Below are 18,028 nucleotides of genomic sequence, written 5' to 3'. Positions count from 1 at the left end.
GGCAGAGCGGTATACACTATACAGGGCAGAGCGGTATACACTATACAGGGCAGAGCGGTATACACTATACAGGGCAGAGCGGTATACACTATACAGGGCAGAGCGGTATACACTATACAGGGCAGAGCGGTATACACTATACAGGGCAGAGCGGTATACACTATACAGGGCAGAGCGGTATACACTATACAGGGCAGAGCGGTGTACACTATACAGGGCAGAGCGGTGTACACTATACAGGGCAGAGCGGTATACACTATACAGGGCAGAGCAGTGTACACTATACAGGGCAGAGCAGTGTACACTATACAGGGCAGAGCGGTATACACTATACAGGGCAGAGCGGTATACAATATACAGGGCAGAGCGGTATACACTATACAGGGCAGAGCGGTATACACTATACAGGGCAGAGCAGTTTACACTAAACAGGGCAGAGCGGTATACACTATACAGGGCAGAGCAGTTTACACTAAACAGGGCAGAGCGGTACACACTATACAGGGCAGAGCGGTATACACTATACAGGGCAGAGCAGTGTACACTATACAGGGCAGAGCAGTGTACACTATACAGGGCAGAGCGGTATACACTATACAGGGCAGAGCGGTATACAATATACAGGGCAGAGCGGTATACAATATACAGGGCAGAGCAGTTTACACTAAACAGGGCAGAGCGGTACACACTATACAGGGCAGAGCGGTATACAATATACAGGGCAGAGCAGTTTACACTAAACAGGGCAGAGCGGTACACACTATACAGGGCAGAGCGGTATACACTATACAGGGCAGAGCAGTGTACACTATACAGGGCAGAGCAGTGTACACTATACAGGGCAGAGCGGTATACACTATACAGGGCAGAGCAGTGTACACTATACAGGGCAGAGCGGTATACACTATACAGGGCAGAGCGGTATACACTATACAGGACAGAGCGGTGTACACTATACAGGGCAGAGCGGTGTACACTATACAGGGCAGAGCGGTATAAACTATACAGGGCAGAGCAGTGTACACTATACAGGGCAGAGCGGTAAACACTATACAGGGCAGAGCGGTATACACTATACAGGGCAGATCGGCATACACTATACAGGGCAGAGCAGTGTACACTATACAGGGCAGAGCGGTGTACACTATACAGGGCAGAGCGGTATACACTATACAGGGCAGAGCGGTATACACTATACAGTGCAGAGCGGTATACACTATACAGGGCAGAGCAGTGTACACTATACAGGGCAGAGCGGTATACACTATACAGGGCAGAGCGGTATACACTATACAGGGCAGAGCGGTGTACACTATACAGGGCAGAGGGGTATACACTATACAGGGCAGAGCGGTATACACTATACAGGGCAGAGCTGTATACACTATACAGGGCAGAGCGGTATACACTATACAGGGCAGAGCGGCATACACTATACAGGGCAGAGCGGTATACACTATACAGGGCAGAGAGGTATACACTATACAGGGCAGAGCGGTATACACTATACAGGGCAGAGCGGTATACACTATACAGGGCAGAGCGGTATACACTATACAGGGCAGAGCGGTATACACTATACAGGGCAGAGCGGTATACACTATAAAGGGCAGAGCAGTATACACTATACAGGAAAGAGCGGTATACACTATACAGGGCAGAGCAGTGTACACTATATAGGGCAGAGCGGTATACACTATAGAGGGCAGAGCGGTATACACTATACAGGACAGAGAGGTATACACTATACAGGGCAGAGCAGTATACACTATACAGGGCAGAGCGGTATACACTATACAGGGCAGAGCGGTATACACTATACAGGGCAGAGCGGTATACACTATACAGGGCAAATCGGTATACACTATACAGGGCAGAGCGGTATACACTATACAGGGCAGAGCGGTATACACTATACAGGGCAGAGCGGTATACACTATACAGGGCAGAGCAGTGTACACTATACAGGGCAGAGCAGTGTACACTATACAGGGCAGAGCGGTATACACTATACAGGGCAGAGCAGTGTACACTATACAGGGCAGAGCGGTATACACTATACAGGGCAGAGCGGTATACACTATACAGGGCAGAGCAGTTTACACTAAACAGGGCAGAGCGGTATACACTATACAGGGCAGAGCGGTATACACTATACAGGGCAGAGCAGTGTACACTATACAGGGCAGAGCAGTGTACACTATACAGGGCAGAGCGGTATACACTATACAGGGCAGAGCGGTATACACTATACAGGGCAGAGCAGTGTACACTATACAGGGCAGAGCGGTATACTCTATACAGGGCAGAGCGGTATACACTATACAGGGCAGAGCGGTATACACTATACAGGGCAGAGCGGTATACACTATACAGGGCAGAGCGGTATACACTATACAGGGCAGAGCGGTATACACTATAAAGGGCAGGGCAGTGTACACTATACAGGGCAGAGCGGTATACACTATACAGGGCAGAGCGGTATACACTATACAGGGCAGAGCGGTACACACTATACAGGGCAGAGCGGTATACACTATACAGGGCAGAGCGGTATACACTATACAGGGCAGAGCGGTATACACTATACAGGGCAGAGCGGTATACACTATACAGGGCAGAGCGGTATACACTATACAGGGCAGAGCGGTATACACTATACAGGGCAGAGCGGTATACACTATACAGGGCAGAGCGGTATACACTATACAGGGCAGAGCGGTATACACTATACAGGGCAGAGCGGTGTACACTATACAGGGCAGAGCGGTGTACACTATACAGGGCAGAGCGGTGTACACTATACAGGGCAGAGCGGTGTACACTATACAGGGCAGAGCGGTGTACACTATACAGGGCAGAGCGGTGTACACTATACAGGGCAGAGCGGTATACACTATACAGGGCAGAGCGGTATACACTATACAGGGCAGAGCGGTATACACTATACAGGGCAGAGCGGTATACACTATAAAGGGCAGAGCGGTATACACTATACAGGGCAGAGCGGTATACACTATACAGGGCAGAGCGGTATACACTATACAGGGCAGAGCGGTATACAGTATACAGGGCAGAGCGGTATACACTATACAGGGCAGAGCGGTATACACTATACAGGGCAGAGCGGTGTACACTATACAGGGCAGAGCGGTATACACTATACAGGGCAGAGCGGTATACACTATACAGGGCAGAGCGGTATACACTATACAGGGCAGAGCGGTATACACTATACAGGGCAGAGCGGTGTACACTATACAGGGCAGAGCGGTATACACTATACAGGGCAGAGCGGTATACACTATACAGTGCAGAGCGGTATACACTATACAGGGCAGAGCAGTGTACACTATACAGGGCAGAGCGGTATACACTATACAGGGCAGAGCGGTATACACTATACAGGGCAGAGCGGTGTACACTATACAGGGCAGAGGGGTATACACTATACAGGGCAGAGCGGTATACACTATACAGGGCAGAGCTGTATACACTATACAGGGCAGAGCGGTATACACTATACAGGGCAGAGCGGCATACACTATACAGGGCAGAGCGGTATACACTATACAGGGCAGAGAGGTATACACTATACAGGGCAGAGCGGTATACACTATACAGGGCAGAGCGGTATACACTATACAGGGCAGAGCGGTATACACTATACAGGGCAGAGCGGTATACACTATACAGGGCAGAGCGGTATACACTATAAAGGGCAGAGCAGTATACACTATACAGGAAAGAGCGGTATACACTATACAGGGCAGAGCAGTGTACACTATATAGGGCAGAGCGGTATACACTATAGAGGGCAGAGCGGTATACACTATACAGGACAGAGAGGTATACACTATACAGGGCAGAGCAGTATACACTATACAGGGCAGAGCGGTATACACTATACAGGGCAGAGCGGTATACACTATACAGGGCAGAGCGGTATACACTATACAGGGCAAATCGGTATACACTATACAGGGCAGAGCGGTATACACTATACAGGGCAGAGCGGTATACACTATACAGGGCAGAGCGGTATACACTATACAGGGCAGAGCAGTGTACACTATACAGGGCAGAGCAGTGTACACTATACAGGGCAGAGCGGTATACACTATACAGGGCAGAGCAGTGTACACTATACAGGGCAGAGCGGTATACACTATACAAGGCAGAGCGGTATACACTATACAAGGCAGAGCGGTATACACTATACAGGGCAGAGCAGTTTACACTAAACAGGGCAGAGCGGTATACACTATACAGGGCAGAGCGGTATACACTATACAGGGCAGAGCAGTGTACACTATACAGGGCAGAGCAGTGTACACTATACAGGGCAGAGCGGTATACACTATACAGGGCAGAGCGGTATACACTATACAGGGCAGAGCAGTGTACACTATACAGGGCAGAGCGGTATACTCTATACAGGGCAGAGCGGTATACACTATACAGGGCAGAGCGGTATACACTATACAGGGCAGAGCGGTATACACTATACAGGGCAGAGCGGTATACACTATACAGGGCAGAGCGGTATACACTATAAAGGGCAGGGCAGTGTACACTATACAGGGCAGAGCGGTATACACTATACAGGGCAGAGCGGTATACACTATACAGGGCAGAGCGGTACACACTATACAGGGCAGAGCGGTATACACTATACAGGGCAGAGCGGTATACACTATACAGGGCAGAGCGGTATACACTATACAGGGCAGAGCGGTATACACTATACAGGGCAGAGCGGTATACACTATACAGGGCAGAGCGGTATACACTATACAGGGCAGAGCGGTATACACTATACAGGGCAGAGCGGTATACACTATACAGGGCAGAGCGGTATACACTATACAGGGCAGAGCGGTGTACACTATACAGGGCAGAGCGGTGTACACTATACAGGGCAGAGCGGTATACACTATACAGGGCAGAGCAGTGTACACTATACAGGGCAGAGCAGTGTACACTATACAGGGCAGAGCGGTATACACTATACAGGGCAGAGCGGTATACAATATACAGGGCAGAGCGGTATACACTATACAGGGCAGAGCGGTATACACTATACAGGGCAGAGCAGTTTACACTAAACAGGGCAGAGCGGTACACACTATACAGGGCAGAGCGGTATACACTATACAGGGCAGAGCAGTTTACACTAAACAGGGCAGAGCGGTACACACTATACAGGGCAGAGCGGTATACACTATACAGGGCAGAGCAGTGTACACTATACAGGGCAGAGCAGTGTACACTATACAGGGCAGAGCGGTATACACTATACAGGGCAGAGCGGTATACAATATACAGGGCAGAGCGGTATACAATATACAGGGCAGAGCAGTTTACACTAAACAGGGCAGAGCGGTACACACTATACAGGGCAGAGCGGTATACAATATACAGGCAGAGCAGTTTACACTAAACAGGGCAGAGCGGTACACACTATACAGGGCAGAGCGGTATACACTATACAGGGCAGAGCAGTGTACACTATACAGGGCAGAGCAGTGTACACTATACAGGGCAGAGCGGTATACACTATACAGGGCAGAGCAGTGTACACTATACAGGGCAGAGCGGTATACACTATACAGGGCAGAGCGGTATACACTATACAGGACAGAGCGGTGTACACTATACAGGGCAGAGCGGTGTACACTATACAGGGCAGAGCGGTATAAACTATACAGGGCAGAGCAGTGTACACTATACAGGGCAGAGCGGTAAACACTATACAGGGCAGAGCGGTATACACTATACAGGGCAGATCGGCATACACTATACAGGGCAGAGCAGTGTACACTATACAGGGCAGAGCGGTGTACACTATACAGGGCAGAGCGGTATACACTATACAGGGCAGAGCGGTATACACTATACAGTGCAGAGCGGTATACACTATACAGGGCAGAGCAGTGTACACTATACAGGGCAGAGCGGTATACACTATACAGGGCAGAGCGGTATACACTATACAGGGCAGAGCGGTGTACACTATACAGGGCAGAGGGGTATACACTATACAGGGCAGAGCGGTATACACTATACAGGGCAGAGCTGTATACACTATACAGGGCAGAGCGGTATACACTATACAGGGCAGAGCGGCATACACTATACAGGGCAGAGCCGGTATACACTATACAGGGCAGAGAGGTATACACTATACAGGGCAGAGCGGTATACACTATACAGGGCAGAGCGGTATACACTATACAGGGCAGAGCGGTATACACTATACAGGGCAGAGCGGTATACACTATACAGGGCAGAGCGGTATACACTATAAAGGGCAGAGCAGTATACACTATACAGGAAAGAGCGGTATACACTATACAGGGCAGAGCAGTGTACACTATATAGGGCAGAGCGGTATACACTATAGAGGGCAGAGCGGTATACACTATACAGGACAGAGAGGTATGCACTATACAGGGCAGAGCAGTATACACTATACAGGGCAGAGCGGTATACACTATACAGGGCAGAGCGGTATACACTATACAGGGCAGAGCGGTATACACTATACAGGGCAAATCGGTATACACTATACAGGGCAGAGCGGTATACACTATACAGGGCAGAGCGGTATACACTATACAGGGCAGAGCGGTATACACTATACAGGGCAGAGCGGTGTACACTATACAGGGCAGAGCAGTGTACACTATACAGGGCAGAGCGGTATACACTATACAGGGCAGAGCAGTGTACACTATACAGGGCAGAGCGGTATACACTATACAGGGCAGAGCGGTATACACTATACAGGGCAGAGCAGTTTACACTAAACAGGGCAGAGCGGTATACACTATACAGGGCAGAGCGGTATACACTATACAGGGCAGAGCAGTGTACACTATACAGGGCAGAGCAGTGTACACTATACAGGGCAGAGCGGTATACACTATACAGGGCAGAGCGGTATACACTATACAGGGCAGAGCAGTGTACACTATACAGGGCAGAGCGGTATACTCTATACAGGGCAGAGCGGTATACACTATACAGGGCAGAGCGGTATACACTATACAGGGCAGAGCGGTATACACTATACAGGGCAGAGCGGTATACACTATACAGGGCAGAGCGGTATACACTATAAAGGGCAGGGCAGTGTACACTATACAGGGCAGAGCGGTATACACTATACAGGGCAGAGCGGTACACACTATACAGGGCAGAGCGGTACACACTATACAGGGCAGAGCGGTATACACTATACAGGGCAGAGCGGTATACACTATACAGGGCAGAGCGGTATACACTATACAGGGCAGAGCGGTATACACTATACAGGGCAGAGCGGTATACACTATACAGGGCAGAGCGGTATACACTATACAGGGCAGAGCGGTATACACTATACAGGGCAGAGCGGTATACACTATACAGGGCAGAGCGGTATACACTATACAGGGCAGAGCGGTGTACACTATACAGGGCAGAGCGGTGTACACTATACAGGGCAGAGCGGTGTACACTATACAGGGCAGAGCGGTGTACACTATACAGGGCAGAGCGGTGTACACTATACAGGGCAGAGCGGTGTACACTATACAGGGCAGAGCGGTATACACTATACAGGGCAGAGCGGTATACACTATACAGGGCAGAGCGGTATACACTATACAGGGCAGAGCGGTATACACTATAAAGGGCAGAGCGGTATACACTATACAGGGCAGAGCGGTATACACTATACAGGGCAGAGCGGTATACACTATACAGGGCAGAGCGGTATACAGTATACAGGGCAGAGCGGTATACACTATACAGGGCAGAGCGGTATACACTATACAGGGCAGAGCGGTGTACACTATACAGGGCAGAGCGGTATACACTATACAGGGCAGAGCGGTATACACTATACAGGGCAGAGCGGTATACACTATACAGGGCAGAGCGGTATACACTATACAGGGCAGAGCGGTATACACTATACAGAGCAGAGCGGTATACACTATACAGGGCAGAGCGGTATACACTATACAGGGCAGAGCGGTGTACACTATACAGGGCAGAGCGGTGTACACTATACAGGGCAGAGCGGTGTACACTATACAGAGCAGAGCGGTATACACTATACAGGGCAGAGCGGTATACACTATACAGGGCAGAGCGGTATACAATATACAGGGCAGATCGGTATACACTCTACAGGGCAGAGCGGTATACACTATACAGGGCAGAGCGGTATACACTATACAGGGCAGAGCGGTATACACTATACAGGGCAGAGCGGTATACACTATACAGGGCAGAGCGGTATAAACTATACAGGGCAGAGCGGTGTACACTATACAGGGCAGAGCGGTATACACTATACAGGGCAGAGCGGTATACACTATACAGGGCAGAGCGGTATACACTATACAGGGCAGAGCGGTATACACTATACAGGGCAGAGCGGTATACACTATACAGAGCAGAGCGGTATACACTATACAGGGCAGAGCGGTATACACTATACAGGGCAGAGCGGTATACATTATACAGGGCAGAGCGGTATACACTATACAGGGCAGAGCGGTGTACACTATACAGGGCAGAGCGGTATACACTATACAGGGCAGAGCGGTATACACTATACAGGGCAGAGCGGTATACACTATACAGGCAGAGCGGTGTACACTATACAGGGCAGAGCGGTGTACACTATACAGGGCAGAGCGGCGTACACTATACAGGGCAGAGCGGCATACACTATACAGGGCAGAGCGGCATACACTATACAGGGCAGAGCGGTATACACTATACAGGGCAGAGCGGTATACACTATACAGGGCAGAGAGGTACACACTATACAGGGCAGAGCGGTATACACTATACAGGGCAGAGCGGTGTACACTATACAGGGCAGAGCGGTGTACACTATACAGGGCAGAGCGGTATACACTATACAGGGCAGAGCGGTATACACTATACAGGGCAGAGCGGTATACACTATACAGGGCAGAGCGGTATACACTATACAGGGCAGAGCGGTATACACTATAAATGGCAGAGCGGTATACACTATACAGGGCAGAGCGGTATACACTATACAGGGCAGAGCGGTATACACTATACAGGGCAGAGCGGTATACACTATACAGGGCAGAGCGGTATACACTATACAGGGCAGAGCGGTATACACTATACAGGGCAGAGCGGTGTACACTATACAGGGCAGAGCGGTATACACTATACAGGGCAGAGCGGTATACACTATACAGGGCAGAGCGGTATACACTATACAGGGCAGAGCGGTATACACTATACAGGGCAGAGCGGTATACACTATACAGAGAGGAGCGGTATACACTATACAGGGCAGAGCGGTATACACTATACAGGGCAGAGCGGTATACATTATACAGGGCAGAGCGGTGTACACTATACAGGGCAGAGCGGTGTACACTATACAGAGCAGAGCGGTATACACTATACAGGGCAGAGCGGTATACACTATACAGGGCAGAGCGGTGTACACTATACAGGGCAGAGCGGTATACACTATACAGGGCAGAGCGGTATACACTATACAGGGCAGAGCGGTATACACTATACAGGCAGAGCGGTGTACACTATACAGGGCAGAGCGGTGTACACTATACAGGGCAGAGCGGTGTACACTATACAGGGCAGAGCGGTATACACTATACAGGGCAGAGCGGTATACACTATACAGGGCAGAGCGGTATACACTATACAGGGCAGAGCGGTATACACTATACAGGGCAGAGCGGTATACACTATACAGGGCAGAGCGGTATACACTATACAGGGCAGAGCGGTATACACTATACAGGGCAGAGCGGTATACACTATACAGGGCAGAGCGGTATACACTATACAGGGCAGAGCGGTATACACTATACAGGGCAGAGCGGTATACACTATACAGGGCAGAGCGGTATACACTATACATGGCAGAGCGGTATACACTATACAGGGCAGAGCGGTATACACTATACAGGGCAGAGCGGTATACACTATACAGGGCAGAGCGGTATACACTATACAGGGCAGAGCGGTATACACTATACAGGGCAGAGCGGTATACAATATACAGGGCAGATCGGTATACACTCTACAGGGCAGAGCGGTATACACTCTACAGGGCAGAGCTGTATACACTATACAGGGCAGAGCGGTATACACTATACAGGGCAGAGCGGTATACACTATACAGGACAGAGCGGTATACACTATACAGGGCAGAGCGGTATACACTATACAGGGCAGAGCGGTATACACTATACAGGGCAGAGCGGTATACACTATACAGGGCAGAGCGGTATACACTATACAGGGCAGAGCGGTATACACTATACAGGGCAGAGCGGTATACACTATAAAGGGCAGGGCAGTGTACACTATACAGGGCAGAGCGGTATACACTATACAGGGCAGAGCGGTATACACTATACAGGGCAGAGCGGTATACACTATACAGGGCAGAGCGGTATACACTATACAGGGCAGAGCGGTATACACTATACAGGGCAGAGCGGTATACACTATACAGGGCAGAGCGGTATACACTATACAGGGCAGAGCAATGTACACTATACAGGGCAGAGCAATGTACACTATACAGGGCAGAGCGGTATACACTATACAGGGCAGAGCGGTATACACTATACAGGGCAGAGCGGTATACACTATACAGGGCAGAGCGGTATACACTATACAGGGCAGAGCGGTATACATTATACAGGGCAGACCGGTATACACTATACAGGGCAGAGCAGTGTACACTATACAGGGCAGAGCGGTATACACTATACAGGGCAGAGCGGTATACACTATACAGGGCAGAGAGGTATACACTATACAGGGCAGAGCGGTATACACTATAAAGGGCAGAGCAGTATACACTATACAGGAAAGAGCGGTATACACTATACAGGGCAGAGCAGTGTACACTATATAGGGCAGAGCGGTATACACTATAGAGGGCAGAGCGGTATACACTATACAGGACAGAGAGGTATACACTATACAGGGCAGAGCAGTATACACTATACAGGGCAGAGCGGTATACACTATACAGGGCAGAGCGGTATACACTATACAGGGCAGAGCGGTATACACTATACAGGGCAAATCGGTATACACTATACAGGGCAGAGCGGTATACACTATACAGGGCAGAGCGGTATACACTATACAGGGCAGAGCGGTATACACTATACAGGGCAGAGCAGTGTACACTATACAGGGCAGAGCAGTGTACACTATACAGGGCAGAGCGGTATACACTATACAGGGCAGAGCGGTGTACACTATACAGGGCAGAGCGGTATACACTATACAGGGCAGAGCGGTATACACTATACAGGGCAGAGCGGTTTACACTAAACAGGGCAGAGCGGTATACACTATACAGGGCAGAGCGGTATACACTATACAGGGCAGAGCAGTGTACACTATACAGGGCAGAGCAGTGTACACTATACAGGGCAGAGCGGTATACACTATACAGGGCAGAGCGGTATACACTATACAGGGCAGAGCAGTGTACACTATACAGGGCAGAGCGGTATACTCTATACAGGGCAGAGCGGTATACACTATACAGGGCAGAGCGGTATACACTATACAGGGCAGAGCGGTATACACTATACAGGGCAGAGCGGTATACACTATACAGGGCAGAGCGGTATACACTATAAAGGGCAGGGCAGTGTACACTATACAGGGCAGAGCGGTATACACTATACAGGGCAGAGCGGTATACACTATACAGGGCAGAGCGGTACACACTATACAGGGCAGAGCGGTATACACTATACAGGGCAGAGCGGTATACACTATACAGGGCAGAGCGGTATACACTATACAGGGCAGAGCGGTATACACTATACAGGGCAGAGCGGTATACACTATACAGGGCAGAGCGGTATACACTATACAGGGCAGAGCGGTATACACTATACAGGGCAGAGCGGTATACACTATACAGGGCAGAGCGGTATACACTATACAGGGCAGAGCGGTGTACACTATACAGGGCAGAGCGGTGTACACTATACAGGGCAGAGCGGTGTACACTATACAGGGCAGAGCGGTGTACACTATACAGGGCAGAGCGGTGTACACTATACAGGGCAGAGCGGTGTACACTATACAGGGCAGAGCGGTATACACTATACAGGGCAGAGCGGTATACACTATACAGGGCAGAGCGGTATACACTATACAGGGCAGAGCGGTATACACTATAAAGGGCAGAGCGGTATACACTATACAGGGCAGAGCGGTATACACTATACAGGGCAGAGCGGTATACACTATACAGGGCAGAGCGGTATACAGTATACAGGGCAGAGCGGTATACACTATACAGGGCAGAGCGGTATACACTATACAGGGCAGAGCGGTGTACACTATACAGGGCAGAGCGGTATACACTATACAGGGCAGAGCGGTATACACTATACAGGGCAGAGCGGTATACACTATACAGGGCAGAGCGGTATACACTATACAGGGCAGAGCGGTATACACTATACAGAGCAGAGCGGTATACACTATACAGGGCAGAGCGGTATACACTATACAGGGCAGAGCGGTGTACACTATACAGGGCAGAGCGGTGTACACTATACAGGGCAGAGCGGTGTACACTATACAGAGCAGAGCGGTATACACTATACAGGGCAGAGCGGTATACACTATACAGGGCAGAGCGGTATACAATATACAGGGCAGATCGGTATACACTCTACAGGGCAGAGCGGTATACACTATACAGGGCAGAGCGGTATACACTATACAGGGCAGAGCGGTATACACTATACAGGGCAGAGCGGTATACACTATACAGGGCAGAGCGGTATACACTATACAGGGCAGAGCGGTGTACACTATACAGGGCAGAGCGGTATACACTATACAGGGCAGAGCGGTATACACTATACAGGGCAGAGCGGTATACACTATACAGAGCAGAGCGGTATACACTATACAGGGCAGAGCGGTATACACTATACAGGGCAGAGCGGTATACATTATACAGGGCAGAGCGGTATACACTATACAGGGCAGAGCGGTGTACACTATACAGGGCAGAGCGGTATACACTATACAGGGCAGAGCGGTATACACTATACAGGGCAGAGCGGTATACACTATACAGGCAGAGCGGTGTACACTATACAGGGCAGAGCGGTGTACACTATACAGGGCAGAGCGGCGTACACTATACAGGGCAGAGCGGCATACACTATACAGGGCAGAGCGGCATACACTATACAGGGCAGAGCGGTATACACTATACAGGGCAGAGCGGTATACACTATACAGGGCAGAGAGGTACACACTATACAGGGCAGAGCGGTATACACTATACAGGGCAGAGCGGTGTACACTATACAGGGCAGAGCGGTGTACACTATACAGGGCAGAGCGGTATACACTATACAGGGCAGAGCGGTATACACTATACAGGGCAGAGCGGTATACACTATACAGGGCAGAGCGGTATACACTATACAGGGCAGAGCGGTATACACTATACAGGGCAGAGCGGTATACACTATACAGGGCAGAGCGGTATACACTATACAGGGCAGAGCGGTGTACACTATACAGGGCAGAGCGGTGTACACTATACAGGGCAGAGCGGTGTACACTATACAGGGCAGAGCGGTGTACACTATACAGGGCAGAGCGGTATACACTATACAGGGCAGAGCGGTATACACTATACAGGGCAGAGCGGTATACACTATACAGGGCAGAGCGGTATACACTATACAGGGCAGAGCGGTATACACTATAAAGGGCAGAGCGGTATACACTATACAGGGCAGAGCGGTATACACTATACAGGGCAGAGCGGTATACACTATACAGGGCAGAGCGGTATACACTATACAGGGCAGAGCGGTATACACTATACAGGGCAGAGCGGTGTACACTATACAGGGCAGAGCGGTGTACACTATACAGGGCAGAGCGGTATACACTATACAGGGCAGAGCGGTATACACTATACAGGGCAGAGCGGTATACACTATACAGGGCAGAGCGGTATACACTATACAGGGCAGAGCGGTATACACTATACAGAGAGGAGCGGTATACACTATACAGAGAGGAGCGGTATACACTATACAGGGCAGAGCGGTATACACTATACAGGGCAGAGCGGTATACATTATACAGGGCAGAGCGGTGTACACTATACAGGGCAGAGCGGTGTACACTATACAGAGCAGAGCGGTATACACTATACAGGGCAGAGCGGTATACACTATACAGGGCAGAGCGGTGTACACTATACAGGGCAGAGCGGTATACACTATACAGGGCAGAGCGGTATACACTATACAGGGCAGAGCGGTGTACACTATACAGGGCAGAGCGGTGTACACTATACAGGGCAGAGCGGTGTACACTATACAGGGCAGAGCGGTATACACTATACAGGGCAGAGCGGTATACACTATACAGGGCAGAGCGGTATACACTATACAGGGCAGAGCGGTATACACTATACAGGGCAGAGCAATGTACACTATACAGGGCAGAGCAATGTACACTATACAGGGCAGAGCGGTATACACTATACAGGGCAGAGCGGTATACACTATACAGGGCAGAGCGGTATACACTATACAGGGCAGAGCGGTATACACTATACAGGGCAGAGCGGTATACACTATACAGGGCAGAGCGGTATACACTATACAGGGCAGAGCGGTATACACTATACAGGGCAGAGCGGTATACACTATACAGGGCAGAGCGGTATACACTATACAGGGCAGAGCGGTGTACACTATACAGGGCAGAGCGGTGTACACTATACAGGGCAGAGCGGTGTACACTATACAGAGCAGAGCGGTATACACTATACAGGGCAGAGCGGTATACACTATACAGGGCAGAGCGGTATACACTATACAGGGCAGAGCGGTATACACTATACAGGGCAGAGCGGTATACACTATACAGGGCAGAGCGGTATACACTATACAGGGCAGAGCGGTATACACTATACAGGGCAGAGCGGTATACACTATACAGGGCAGAGCGGTATACACTATACAGGGCAGAGCGGTATACACTATACAGGGCAGAGCGGTATACACTATACAGGGCAGAGCGGTATACACTATACAGGGCAGAGCGGTATACACTATACAGGGCAGAGCGGTATACACTATACAGGGCAGAGCGGTATACACTATACAGGGCAGAGCGGTATACACTATACAGGCAGAGCGGTATACACTATACAGGGCAGAGCGGTATACACTATACAGGGCAGAGCGGTATACACTATACAGGGCAGAGCGGTATACACTATACAGGGCAGAGCGGTATACACTATACAGGGCAGAGCGGTATACACTATACAGGGCAGAGCGGTGTACACTATACAGGGCAGAGCGGTGTACACTATACAGGGCAGAGCGGTGTACACTATACAGGGCAGAGCGGTGTACACTATACAGGGCAGAGCGTGTACACTATACAGGCAGAGCGGTGTACACTATACAGGGCAGAGCGGTATACACTATACAGGGCAGAGCGGTATACACTATACAGGGCAGAGCGGTATACACTATAAAGGGCAGAGCGGTATACACTATACAGGGCAGAGCGGTATACACTATACAGGGCAGAGCGGTATACACTATACAGGGCAGAGCGGTATACAGTATACAGGGCAGAGCGGTATACACTATACAGGGCAGAGCGGTATACACTATACAGGGCAGAGCGGTGTACACTATACAGGGCAGAGCGGTATACACTATACAGGGCAGAGCGGTATACACTATACAGAGCAGAGCGGTATACACTATACAGGGCAGAGCGGTATACACTATACAGGGCAGAGCGGTATACACTATACAGGCAGAGCGGTATACACTATACAGGGCAGAGCGGTATACATTATACAGGGCAGAGCGGTATACACTATACAGGGCAGAGCGGTGTACACTATACAGAGCAGAGCGGTATACACTATACAGGGCAGAGCGGTATACACTATACAGGGCAGAGCGGTATACACTATACAGGGCAGAGCGGTATACACTATACAGGGCAGAGCGGTATACACTATACAGGGCAGAGCGGTATACACTATACAGGGCAGAGCGGTATACACTATACAGGGCAGAGCGGTATACACTATACAGGGCAGAGCGGTATACACTATACAGGGCAGAGCGGTATACACTATACAGGGCAGAGCGGTATACACTATACAGGGCAGAGCGGTATACACTATACAGGGCAGAGCGGTATACACTATACAGGGCAGAGCGGTATACACTATACAGGGCAGAGCGGTATACACTATACAGGGCAGAGCGGTGTACACAATACAGGGCAGAGCGGTGTACACTATACAGGGCAGAGCGGTGTACAATATACAGGGCAGAGCGGTATACACTCTACAGGGCAGAGCGGTGTACACTATACAGGGCAGAGCGGTGTACACTATACAGGGCAGAGCGGTGTACACTATACAGGGCAGAGCGGTGTACACTATACAGGGCAGAGCGGTGTACACTATACAGGGCAGAGCGGTGTACACTATACAGGGCAGAGCGGTATACACTATACAGGGCAGAGCGGTATACACTATACAGGGCAGAGCGGTATACACTATACAGGGCAGAGCGGTATACACTATAAAGGGCAGAGCGGTATACACTATACAGGGCAGAGCGGTATACACTATACAGGGCAGAGCGGTATACACTATACAGGGCAGAGCGGTATACAGTATACAGGGCAGAGCGGTATACACTATACAGGGCAGAGCGGTATACACTATACAGGGCAGAGCGGTGTACACTATACAGGGCAGAGCGGTGTACACTATACAGGGCAGAGCGGTATACACTATACAGAGCAGAGCGGTATACACTATACAGGGCAGAGCGGTATACACTATACAGGGCAGAGCGGTATACACTATACAGGGCAGAGCGGTATACACTATACAGGGCAGAGCGGTATACATTATACAGGGCAGAGCGGTATACACTATACAGGGCAGAGCGGTGTACACTATACAGAGCAGAGCGGTATACACTATACAGGGCAGAGCGGTATACACTATACAGGGCAGAGCGGTATACACTATACAGGGCAGAGCGGTATACACTATACAGGGCAGAGCGGTATACACTATACAGGGCAGAGCGGTATACACTATACAGGGCAGAGCGGTATACACTATACAGGGCAGAGCGGTATACACTATACAGGGCAGAGCGGTATACACTATACAGGGCAGAGCGGTATACACTATACAGGGCAGAGCGGTATACACTATACAGGGCAGAGCGGTATACACTATACAGGGCAGAGCGGTATACATTATACAGGGCAGAGCGGTATACACTATACAGGGCAGAGCGGTGTACACAATACAGGGCAGAGCGGTGTACACTATACAGGGCAGAGCGGTGTACAATATACAGGGCAGATCGGTATACACTCTACAGGGCAGAGCGGTATACACTCTACAGGGCAGAGCGGTATACACTATACAGGGCAGAGCGGTATACACTATACAGGGCAGAGCGGTATACACTATACAGGGCAGAGCGGTATACACTATACAGGGCAGAGCGGTATACACTATACAGGGCAGAGCGGTATACACTATACAGGGCAGAGCGGTATACACTATAAAGGGCAGGGCAGTGTACACTATACAGGGCAGAGCGGTATACACTATACAGGGCAGAGCGGTATACACTATACAGGGCAGAGCGGTATACACTATACAGGGCCGGTACACTATACAGGGCAGAGCGGTATACACTATACAGGGCAGAGCAATGTACACTATACAGGGCAGAGCAATGTACACTACACAGGGCAGAGCGGTATACACTACACAGGGCAGAGCGGTATACACTACACAGGACAGAGCGGTATACACTACACAGGACAGAGCGGTATAGCACTATACAGGGCAGAGCGGTATACACTATACAGGGCAGAGCGGTATACACTATACAGTGCAGAGCGGTATACA

The sequence above is a fragment of the Hyla sarda genome, chromosome 6, assembly GCF_029499605.1.
Source record: "Hyla sarda isolate aHylSar1 chromosome 6, aHylSar1.hap1, whole genome shotgun sequence".
NCBI classification, from domain to species: Eukaryota; Metazoa; Chordata; class Amphibia; order Anura; family Hylidae; genus Hyla; species Hyla sarda.
Note: the sequence above shows the minus strand (reverse complement) of the source record.